Genomic DNA, 12111 nt, shown 5'->3' with positions numbered 1-12111 from the left:
CGCCCTGCAGCACTGATCACTGGAACATTTCATTGGTGCAGTGGTGTGTTTACTGCCTTGCTCAGGGTAGTTGAGTTTGCTTTGAGGTACTTGCTTTGAGGGTAGTTGATGAGGGGGGGTTCTTCATTCATTCACTTCTAAGATTATGCTCCCTAATCATCAGCTGGGCTTGCTGCAGTTGACAATACTTTGCCCATGCAAACGAGGATAACCAACAAAAAAAAATTTACCACACCACTGACAACAGTTCCGGGAAACTCTTCAGTCAAGATCATATCACCCAGAAACAGTGCAAAGACCATTTACGGTTATTAGTGCAGATGATTTAACCAGTACATTAATCTAAATTCCTTGATTAAAATAGCACTTTTTGCCTGACACAATAGCAGGATGTCTAATAAAGGCTGTATACTGTAGTGGTGCCTCATCATATTCCATATTATGTCTCCTCCTTTGTGATAAGTTTAGATTTAAAGAGGATGAGGACTAAATAGTGTCCTGAAAAGACAAAAGTGTTGCTGATCATTCTGTTTACATTTGCTGCTAAAAGATGATCACTGAGCTATTCCAGCAAGAATTGCATAGTTGCATAGAAAAGTATCAGCTGAGTTATGTAAAAAAAAAAAAAAAGGAGCCAGACTTTAAGTAAAAGCATCTATTTTGTCTTTACAGGATCTGTGTAGCAGCTAGAGTGATTCCTCCTTCCTCTCTCTGCCTCCTCCCCTCCCCCATTCTGTGTAAAAACAAATCTCCTTTTCTGCACTGAGCCTGAAACTATTGAGTCAACAAATGTCACTGCAGCAAGGCAGGGGCTGCTGGGAAAGAGGTGGGGTCTCCTTTTAAGCTTGAACCGCAGCTAAAGGCAGATTATATTCAGACAAGACCCACCTGTTAGTTAAGTAAAGGAATTAAATAGCAAAGTAAATAGAGTTGCCCATCACTACATTAAATGCACAAAATATTCCGTTTTTTGCCCTTATTCAGAAAGAGACAATATTTGTATTAAGCTGTTTACATGGCTAATGAAAATGAATATTCAATTAATATTCCCATTTACATGCCGCTGTGCATACTCCAGCTCCCGGTGGGGTTTGAAAGGGGTTGATGCCCTAACGTGTTGTTTATCACGTCAAAATATGGAAAAGTGGAACAGCTTGAGCTGCTTTTGCCATTATGCTTCTTTTTTTTTTGTCAAGCTAGGATTGTTTCAAAGTTTTCCACCAGTGGCAGACATTTCTGCCAGGTGAAATGTCAACCACCATCTTGAAAAGATTGATCTTGCGATATTTGCGCATCATAAACAGGCAACATGCCATGTGGCACACAGTGTGGTAAAAAAAAACCCAACCCTATTGAATATCCAAATGGAATATGCTCAAATGTATCAGGTCATTAGTGTGCATGTAACCATAGTTACTGGCTACTGAGGAAGGTGGTTAAAGTCGTTACCATATGTTAAGAAATGACTTTTTTCAACACTTTTTTTCCCTAAAATTTTATGTTCTGAAAGATTTATTGCTGGTAGGAATGGAACTGTCAATTGACCTTTGAAATCAGAGATGTAAAAACAAAAACATTCTTGCACACTTTGCAAACTGAACTTTAGATTTACAGCTCCGTTTGAGGACCCAACACAGAAACCCACAAACAAAACCACAGCCGAAAGCTTTTGTCCTATTATAACATGTTTTTACTCGTGTTATTTCAAAAAACCTTCCAGGGCTGAATTTGTCTCTTAAATCACCCTCAGCCCCCTTTTTCTCTCACACTGCTCTCTCTATCTCTTTCAAGCCCACGTGGCCAGTGTCAACAGGAGGTGGGTCTTGGCAGACACATGAAGCAAAGTATGCTGCCTGTATGCAAGCTGGAGAGTTGTCTTACACTCAACGCTAAAAATGAGCCAGCCAGTCAGCCGAGGCGTGCCAAAATAAGACACAGCCGTTGGAAATGGGTGCGTTGCTCAACTGGTTGGACTCCAAACTGACCACTTGTGAGTGTTGCTGTAATAGTCTAAAAAATGAGTGCTATTACACCATAGGGGAACTTCTGTAACCGATGACAGAGAAAGAAAGAAAATGAAAGAAGGAAGTCAAAATAGACAGAGTGAAAAGGGAGGGAAAAAACACTGAATTACTCAGCTTCCTGTCAGAAAAAAAAGGAAGGGGGTGGAGGCATCTCCTACTCTGCCCCAGTCAGACAGTTGAGACTAGTGCAATATTCAACATAAAGTGCACTGGGGGTGGAGTCCTGTCCTGCTCACTAAATCCACTCCAGTGCTTCAGGGCAGCCATCATAGTGTTCACTATTGTGTGCGGCTGAGGGAGGAAGAAAAAAAGAGGAGGGAGCAGAGGAGGGAAAGAAAACCTGTCCCTTTGTGTGGGAAGGACTCAGCAGGAAAGTGATTTTGTGATTATTTGAGTTTGCCAGCAAGGCAAGGCTCTTCCCCCTGACCAGCAGAATATCTACTTGTCTACTCTGCGCCTCTGTTGCCTTACACCAGAGCTACATATGAGTGTGCCTCTCAGGCCGGCAAACAGCGACACCCGGGCTTCTCCTGATGATGAGAGCTGACGTCAGACTGGTTTTCATGAATATTGATGTGGAGGATAGTCTGTTTCATAGAAGAACAGAAGGAGGCAAGATGGCTGCCCTTTAGGATTTGTTAAAGAGGAGATCCAGACGGTTTGTTGGAATTTCTACAAAGTGGAGGGACGCAAAAAGGAGGTGAGAATATTCTTAGTATGTTAATACTCTGCTTACCCCTTTCCCCTTTAACCTTGGGTGTATTTTTAGTGTTTTACATAGAGGGCAAGGAATAGCAAATGTCCCCCACCGTAAAAGCAAGAGCCAACATAATAAGGAGGGGATATTAGATAAAGCTACTCCAACATGGCTGACGATTTTCTTTCTTTTTTTGCCAGCTGAAACTGAAATACACCTTCATTGTTTTCCAGTGTGTTCTGTGTTCACTCAACATTCTTCTGCTTTTGAATGAATCATAGAAAATGGTGTACTTGGTGTGCTTGTTCAGGAGTTTTTCTTTAAGCATAATTTAAATGGCTGAATAAAGCTCTCTGACTTTCCTCAATATTTCAGCCTTACTTTTTCAATAGGCACGTTATTAAGTGTGTTTGAGTGTGTAGTATGTGTGTTTAAGTACATTTGTTTTAAGAATGGAAACACATTTTTAACATTTATGTGTAATTAACAGTTGTTCTAGAATGATGGTATTTTTTGGTAAATATGTTTGGATGCAGCCAGTGTTACCATCTATAGCTTCTAATTTTCATATCCATGGCTGTGTATGTGTTTGTTTGTGCCAGTAGGGAGACTGTATGTAGGAGAGTAAAAGTCCAACCTGGACGTGTCCAGCAGTAAGTGCCGAGTGTCTGCACAGCAGTAGAGCTGGAACAGCTTCTGGCTTTGTGTATCTCTGTTAATCAGCTTTCATTGCTTTCACCACTGAATGACAAGCAGACACAAAGGCGAATCCCAAGGAGAGGCAAAAGAGAAGAGAATTGTGGTGGCAGAGTGTTGTGAAGGCAGACAAGGTCAGAAAGCTCTGAAGGAAATGAAACTCAATCCTACCGCACCATTAACTGGGGGAACAAGAATGGTAATTCTTGAAACAGGGTTTTCCTCTTTTTTTCAAACTAGAGGCCAAACAAGGGAACTGCCAGAAAGCAGCAACAAGCATTTTATTTCTCAAAGAAGTTGACTGAAGTTCTAACCCAAACCAATAGTAACTTGCCAGGATTGTCTGTTTTTAATGCAGCACAAGCAGTTAAAGGTCAGACTGCTGTGTTCTTTTGGAAACAGAGCTATTGACATATAGATTATTGATAATACAAAGGGGAATGTGTGTCTGTTTTTCTGTGTGTGTGATCTGTAAGCATTTTTTTAATGAATTGGGGTGGAGTAACAGCATGCTGACTTAGAACAGATATAGAAATAAACTACAATAATGGAGTGGTGACAGTGAGGTTTCAAAGCAACACCAATATATAATAACAACATGTAAATTTGGTTTGTTACAGGATATTAGCTCTTAGATTAGATCTGAATTAGTAAATTGCTAATTGGTTGTTAGTTTTTCCTCAATTCACTAAGTACTACTCTAAGATTAACATCTGAATGGCTCATTAGAATATAACTGATCTCCCTCAGGTTTGTGTATTGGCCTTGTGTATTCTACTGACTACAGTCGTAATGTGACTAGTATGGCCTCAGGTAAAAAGCAAAATAAAGGCATGCCTGCAAGGTGGGGACTAATGACTAACCTTCAACTGGGCATTGTGACTTAACAGGAGCAATGTTGGAATTCAGACAAACTTTAAACAGTGCTGCAGTTTTAAGCCTGCTATAGCGAAAACAGTGACATTTACAGATTGCAATGCATGCATAAGAAGGGGCTAGAGAAAAGATGAAGGGGAGTTAAGTCAAAATAAAGTAAGCTGTTTGTCGAATGAAGACAGTCACCGAGCTTTTCATGCCAAATGCTGACGATAGACAAAGAACCACTATTCTCTAACAGTCCAAGCGCTCCCTTTCCCCTTCTGAACTAAGCGTTTGTTTAAAGATGTTTGTGTTTACATGCTGCATTTCTGTGGTTGCCTTTGCTGAGCATGTAGGCCCTACACTACAGTACACACTCTCTACTACTAAAAATGTGTTTGTGGTTGAAGAGAATCCCATGTTTCGTCCTAGGGAGCTGTCAGGTAACTTTAAAACCAACAATGGTGGTGTACCCCTCTGACGCAATGGCATAGCTGTGTTTTGATATGGCAAGCATGGCCATTGACTGTGTAGTGTCAACACGAGTGCTTAAGCAGGGGAGTTCTCCATAGTATTCATAAAGTATGTTGTGACTGCATGAGATCAGGTGATCCACGCTTTTGTGTGTGTACACGTATTTGCGCGTGTGTGTGTTGATACTGTTACCCCATTCATAAAGTTAATACACTGTGGATAATGTCTTTGATTACCTAAACTAATAAAATGAGTACAATTTTGTACAGCTCAAAACCAACAGCCAACAGTTAGGCAGTTCTATAGCTTGCAGGTAGTTAGATTTAATACATTTTAAAACTGTTTTAAGACCCTTTCCATACACTTTAAGACCTCATCATGACTTAAAGTACTCACTGGCTATATCAGCGGCACAATGTCATTTAAATTGACTGCAAAATGGCACATCTAAACAGTCTTAGTTTGTGATACCTTCTTGGACTACTGTATCAATGCAATATAATTCAGATAGACTCTAGAAAATTAATTGAATTGTTGAAACACAACCTTGCTCCTTATAATACACACACACATGCTTGAGGTATTTGTTATATAGGCTACTATATATTGATTGTTTCCACGTTCCAAGTTTGGAATTTCCTGCCACAGCAGCTAGACACTGGTTCCACGAGTCTGACAATTAGGAGGGTAGAGAGAAAAAACACACAAAGACAGTTAAATACAAATATAAGAAGACAGCTGACATTGTTAAAAGAAAATGGAGGTTTGACACCAAAGTCTGAGCAGGTCCCTGAGCAGAAAGGAGCAGCTCCCTTTTTTAGTGTCAAGTGGACATTAAATGCCTTTTAACAAGATGGAATTAACAGGTGTGCTGCTTTAAGTAAAACTATTGTTAAAACTTCAAAATAGAAATGGAAGGTTTTGGGTTAGCACTGTTGAAACTGAATCATTAGCTAAACATACAACAGATTGACAAATCAGTTAAAGCCTTTTTAATCTAACCACTAAGTGAACTGCAGAGGCCTCAAAGAAAAATGGGTTCCCATAATATTTAGAGTCCAATTGCGTTCTCTATTGTCATGCAACACCATGGGGTCATCGACTAAATTGAAGTTTTAATCATTCAATTATTCTCCTTCTGGAACTAAATTTCATTGTTTTTGCTTATCTTAAAATTGAGATTCCAAACTTTTGTACAGCGGTGGAAGTTATGGTTCAATTAAAGAAATGGGAGGTCAAACATTTGATTGCATGAATTTGCACAGGATATGACAATAGACACCACAGAACATCGGCGCATAGCGTTGGAGTGCCGCCATCACCACTCTGAAGTCAGCAGAAGATGATGAAGCTGTGGCCGCTGCAATAGCTCCAGTAGTGATGGGTAGGGATGGTAGCATAGATGCTACCTGCATAGATGCTAGTGTAGCATAGATGCAACCTGCGGTTTTGTGGCTAGTACTTAGCATGTTGGACCGGACAGTCAAGCGTACACTTATCAACTTCTAACAGACAGAGCAGCATACCTTACAGTTATCTTTAGAAGGCCTCACCAGTGGTTCAAACTCCTTTGTCCCAAAACCATCTATCAGAAAACTTGCATTTCCTCATTAGCTTATCATGCAGCAGTCGGTTAGTGGGTCAGTGAGTAGCTACAGTGACAGTTGTTCTTCTCAGATAACGTCAAATCTAGCAGGATTCCATAAACAAACTACACACAATCGCATTACACAATGGTTCAGTTCAGCAAACTTCAGGAAAAAAACTCTTTGGACAAATATACATATTGACACAAGTTAACAAAATAATACACTGGAAGATGGTGTCATAGTTTTTAAGACCCCGTGAACACCCAGACCTTGAATATCAAGTGATCTATTTTTGTTTTCTTTATTTATTTTGACTATTCTTTAAGCACATTGAACATCACATTCCACACTATATATACACTGCATAGTTAGGATGGATTGCATCCAATCCAGTTCATTTCTGGCTAATCAGAGTTAATGTTTGTACAATTTGTCTTCCCCTTTGTGTTCAATTGCACTGTTAGCAGGGTTTACAGAAGCTGATCCTGACCTGCATAATAATGCCTCATTATGAAAATGAAGAAATAAACACAGTCTTACTGGAGTTGTTCATGATCCTCTGCAAGGCTGCTGTTACATCAGCAATTGAAAAGGCACCAGAGCATTAAAGGGGGGCTGAGTGGGGGAAGGGCCAGATAGATCAATCACATGCACATAGGCTAGCTTCTCTCATCCATCCACACCTACAGATAAAGCCGTGCGGTTGGATTGCTTCTTCGTCATGGCCGTAAGTCCCCTTTATGTCACTCCCAGGGTAAAGACAATATCACCTTTGGGAAGAATGTCCAGTTGCCATAGCGTCCCACAACAATGCTATCCACTTACAATGCCTAAGCCCTTACCCAAGCCTTAACCTCTGACCCCACTCTGTCCAGCCTACGCATCATATTTCCACCTAGGGGCTGTTGCACAAATGACACAGAGAAACAGGCCCGGTAGCAGGTTAGACATTTTAGATTGCACTACCTGCTGGTTGCCTGGCTGGTCATAGCTTAACTGCTTTCCTGAGACAAAATGGCGAGATACTGAGTGTTGTATTGATTTTCTGCAATATTGATTTTCTTCGTCTGCTATTGGGGGTTGTTTTTCTATGGGGAGCAAGGGAGAAGCAGCAAGCTACAATCAGGTGTTTCTGCAATGGAATCTTATTGCCACAATGTAGCTGCATTTTCATACATACTTTTTAACATTAATGCAGAATTTGCCATCGTTTGTAGAATTATTTTGGAGAAAAAAGATAAAAAGCTTGATTTGCTGAATATGGTTAAATAAGCTTTAGCCTCAGGTATCCCTGTGGAGTTCTGATAGGCAAAGTTTAACTCCATGTCATATGCCACTTCATTTAGCCTTATATTTGTATGAGTTTTATAATTTGCTGGACGTTCATCCATGCTTTATGTACTTGTGCTTTGTTTTAAGTTCTGGAGCCTGCAAAAAGTCTTGTGAACCATTTCTCTATGTATGGACATACTGCAAAACATTGTGGGCTCGACAGAATTATGATCTATATTATCTTCTCTGAAAATAAATTAAAAGTACGTCTATTAACTGAAGCCAAACCACAAAAAAACAAGTTAGTTATCAACAATTGCCTAACCAGATTCACTCCAAGCCTCAAAGAATCTTGGCTCTCTTGTCCCATGAAGGGCCTACGTTGTTCAAGAGACTTTGATGTAATAATGGCCTGAGAGAGGTTCATCGGTTATCAAAGAGATAAAAAAAATGTTACCAGTAATTGCCACATGAATCCAAAATATGACTCTTGGCCTTCTTTTTCCACGAAGGTTGTGCGCTGTTAGCCGGGCTGAGGCGTAATTATAGAGTGAGAGTGATAAGGCTCTGTTTGAGTGGCACAGGGCTGGAAAGAGTTTTGCTGGCCCTGTGAGCATGTATCGATGTCAGGGTTTACCTCGGGGGTGAGACAGCAAGGGCAGCAACTCAAAAGCTTCCTCCACGTGAGCACACGCACATGGCCGCTCTGTTTACAAACACTATCCTGGCATTCCGTAGCGAGAGAGGCAAGTGAGATGTTACGTAACCACCCCAAAGCGAATAGCATCTCTTCCCGCCTCTCGCCGGGCTGCTTCTACGCTTGGACAATCTTCTTGAATGCTGTTTTAGCTGGTTCCGCAGCTAGAAGTTAAGAATAAAAAGAGAAATTGAGAACCACAGCCGCAACAGCGTCTGTGCTCGAGAATGTGGCGAGACTGACAGCAGGCCCTTTCTTATGTTGATGCCACACCGATAGCGCATAGCTTGTGCTCAGGTGATGGCTTTAATAATGCCACGTCAGGAGATTAAACTGGCTAAAAACCTTTCTGTCAGTTCAGAAAATTCTGAACTGCCTTTATAGTTCCACCTTTGGGGCATGAAAACAAAATTGCAATATTTGCAAGGTTTCATGCAAAAAAAACACACAAACAATGGTAAAGCAAAATTTTAGTCTTCAGTGGCGCTCTCCAATGCATTGCAAAGCTTTATGTACATGATTTATATGTTGAGAAAACTTGGTTTGACCAGAATTCATTGAACCTTTGCTGGTTATAGAGGTAATAATCAATTTTTGTAAAAAAAAAAAAAAAAAAAAGAAAAGAAAATTATATGAAATGACCAAATAAAAATGAAATTGGGATTCAGCTGGAACTGTCTAAAGTGAGGGTAAAAATCTATCAATCAACAAGATTCAAACAAAAACATTCCTCACCAGCCAAGATGCAGCTTTTCAAACATAGGTGTCACAATGCATGGAGAAGTAGCAAACCTGCATAAAAGCTGTCAATATGCCTTACAAATCTTTAAAGTGACCTAACCTCATGCTAGGATCTTATGCTTTGCAAGACTCTCATGTCAAAATGTAAAGCAGTCAGTTCCAGTTAAATCAAATCTTTGGTGATGAGGTGGCTTTGTCCTGAAAGGTCCAAAAGAATACACTTTTCATGCATAGCTTGTCAAAATGCATCTTCTTCTAAAATTGTCTAATTTAGATCAATATCTGAAAAGACATTTCCATTGCTAATGCCCCCATCTCATGGTCCTCAAAGGTCCATCATGATAGGACAATTTCTATTGGTCCCACTGTGATCTAAACAACTGCTTCTGATGGCTGTTTGGCTTCTTCTAAAATGGCTGTCTGATATGGACGGTTTAGCTCCTAGGAGCTGTCATTGAAAAGGTTAGGCCCCATGGCCCCCTGTTGTCTACACAAGAAGCACAAAGACAGACAGCTGGTCCTAAATGTCATTTAGAAGCGTAACCCTACCAAAGGCTTTGAATGACATCACTAACTACTTCTGAGGGCTTCGAGTGGCTCAAGCTCAATATTAGGTTTCCTAAGTGGAATGCGGGAGTGCAGCAGCTGGTGTCTTTCCGAATCAAACTGCTCAATGACAGTCAGGCCGATTTGCATCCACATATGTGTTTATATTGGAGAAAGTTTCTAAGTCTGATTTTAACTCTGGGTATGAATGTATAGACACTCCTGGATGGGATTATAGTGAAGCACAGTTTCAAGTACAGTGGCATTTGCTATACCAAAATAACAATCTTACAGATGTGGCAGGTACAAATTCTTACACAACAAACCACAACTGATGATTCCTAGGGCTCTGCTATATTTGAATAGCATATTTTGTCATTCAGTGAAGACTAAAACAAAGCACAGACCGTGTAAAAGAATTCACTAATTATTGTTTAAAATATCTGTACTTCCTTATGAATTGCCGAGGTGTGAGAGGTGTAGTGAAGAAGCTCAGCAACAGTGGCTTAGGTCCGGCTGCTTAGAAACCAATGAGGGAAAGAGTATCACCAAATTTGCTTTCCAGATGACAAACCAGCACCCAACAAATATTTCTTACTAAAACATTACACTGGGCACCACAGTTTTTCTGGCTTTGATGAATACGGGGTACAAGGAAACTAGATGACCCAACTGCCCTTGCCTTTTGATCAAGATCAGCCATTATCTCTAGCTCAGCGCTTCCTAAAACTGAAATCTGCCCTAGTACTGAGTCCATTTAGAATAGCTTCACTGCCATGTTGTGTGCCATGTTTTAATTTCCCTTCTTCAATAATGTTTCCCTTTCCTGTGTTTACTGTTCACCTCCACTTCCTGTTTAATTGGAGGCGGGTTTGGATTTGGATCATGCAAACAGAAAGGAAATATTTGCTAAATAAATGTGCCTGTGAGCTAATCACATGCCAAGACTGGAGGGTGAATTGATGAAACATGGGAATCAGCATTTGTTCATCACTTGGCTTAGTATATGAGTATTTCATGGCCAATTATAGTTGATAGGAATGAATGAGGAGGAAACGGTCAATAGAAAATATTTCCTCTCTTCTTACTTCAAGCAAGAAAGAGCAACTAAAATATCTTCCTTGGCGAGGCCCTAAAAATACACCATACTTCAGTATTGTACAAGGAGCAGAGTATATTACATTTCCAATAGTGTAACTTTAATTCAAAAGCAAATGTAGGCTTGAATTGTACTGCTCAAGTTTTATGGCTCAACACATTTCTAAAATGCAATTTTAAAGGTGTTGATTCGCAAGTGCAAATGTAGGTTTCTGAATATGTGGCACTATTGATTTACTGGCAGGATCAATGCGTAAAGCACATGTGCACACCACAGCAAAGCAGCCTATTCTGCAGTCAGCCGTGCTGGGGTAATGTTTAGACCAGATGGGCTTTGGAGCGCTCATAAGATGGTCGCCATGGCTACCGTGCACTCTGAAAGAAATTAACTTTGCTCTGCACACAGTTCATCAAGTTAGTCAGATATATTGACTGTTGCATAGACAAAGGGTTGGAGGAGGAAAAGAGACAAGCTGCTTGGAAGGAAAAGTGCAGCATTGTGAGGGGTTGGGGGCAGGTTAGCGGGCTTGTACGCTCAGAAGACCATTTCTTAATTAGAGTGTCCCTGTGATGCAGCTTGAAGGCACAGAACGAGGTTTAGACACTCTGTGTAAGCTTTGCACAGGGCGCTTCCTAGCTATGCAGAGTCTCTTTTCAGGTTGTGCTGATTGAACAGGAAAAATTTCTAGACTAACAGGTTTATGAAGTCAGATATTGGCTAATGTTCAACGGCTGTCTACTATCAGGATTGACCTCTTCTGGGAAACAGTCTACACTGACATGCATGTAAACGGCTCTGAGCAGAGGCACCGTTTCACATTGAAATGTTTTTTGGTACCTTGAGGGAAGGCCAATGTTTAATAGATTTGATCTAAGACATTGTGGTGGATATCAGCAGTTGTTTGTGCAGTTTCGGTACCAGACAAATTATCACATTCTTATGTTAAAAATGTTAAAAAAAAAAAAAACAGTATAAAGAAATAGATTATCTAGTCTTCTGTCAAAGTGATTTAAGTAACATTTTCAGAAAAAAAGCTCTACAATGCTGAACAGATCAGACTGATTTAAGTAGGAGAAGTGTACAAGTAGCATATGCCAGCATGTTGTTTTGAGTGTGCATGTTTGCAGTTTTCCCAGAATACCTGCTAAACAAGTTGTATCAGAAATGTGCAGAGGCGGGGTTTATCCCCAACAACAAAAGCTGTTGAATTATTCATACCAATGTCATCTACAAGAACTTACATTTTGCCATCGCTCACCTTTGCCATTTATTTTACGCTGAAACCTCCTTCGTGTTCACTGACTCATCAAGTATTGACATTCAGCACCACCAAAACATGTCATACTTTCAAACTCAATCATATTATAGTAACAAGTCACTATTGATACTTAAAACGTACTGGTCCAATTCACCAACCT

General features: G+C 40.3%; 1 protein-coding gene across 1 annotated transcript in view; it reads left to right on the top strand.

Moving 5' to 3' along the window:
• Nucleotides 1-2637: 2637 nt before the first annotated feature.
• tet2 (tet methylcytosine dioxygenase 2) overlaps nucleotides 2638-12111 on the top strand; it is a 28487-nt gene continuing 19013 nt past the window's right edge. The window contains exon 1 of the mRNA XM_070856163.1: nucleotides 2638-2724. The gene's annotated coding sequence lies outside the window, so the exon portion shown is untranslated. The remainder of the gene's footprint in view (nucleotides 2725-12111) is intronic.

The sequence above is a fragment of the Pempheris klunzingeri genome, chromosome 3 (assembly GCF_042242105.1).
Source record: "Pempheris klunzingeri isolate RE-2024b chromosome 3, fPemKlu1.hap1, whole genome shotgun sequence".
Lineage (NCBI taxonomy): Eukaryota > Metazoa > Chordata > Actinopteri > Acropomatiformes > Pempheridae > Pempheris > Pempheris klunzingeri.
This window is presented reverse-complemented; position numbering and strand designations above follow the sequence as displayed.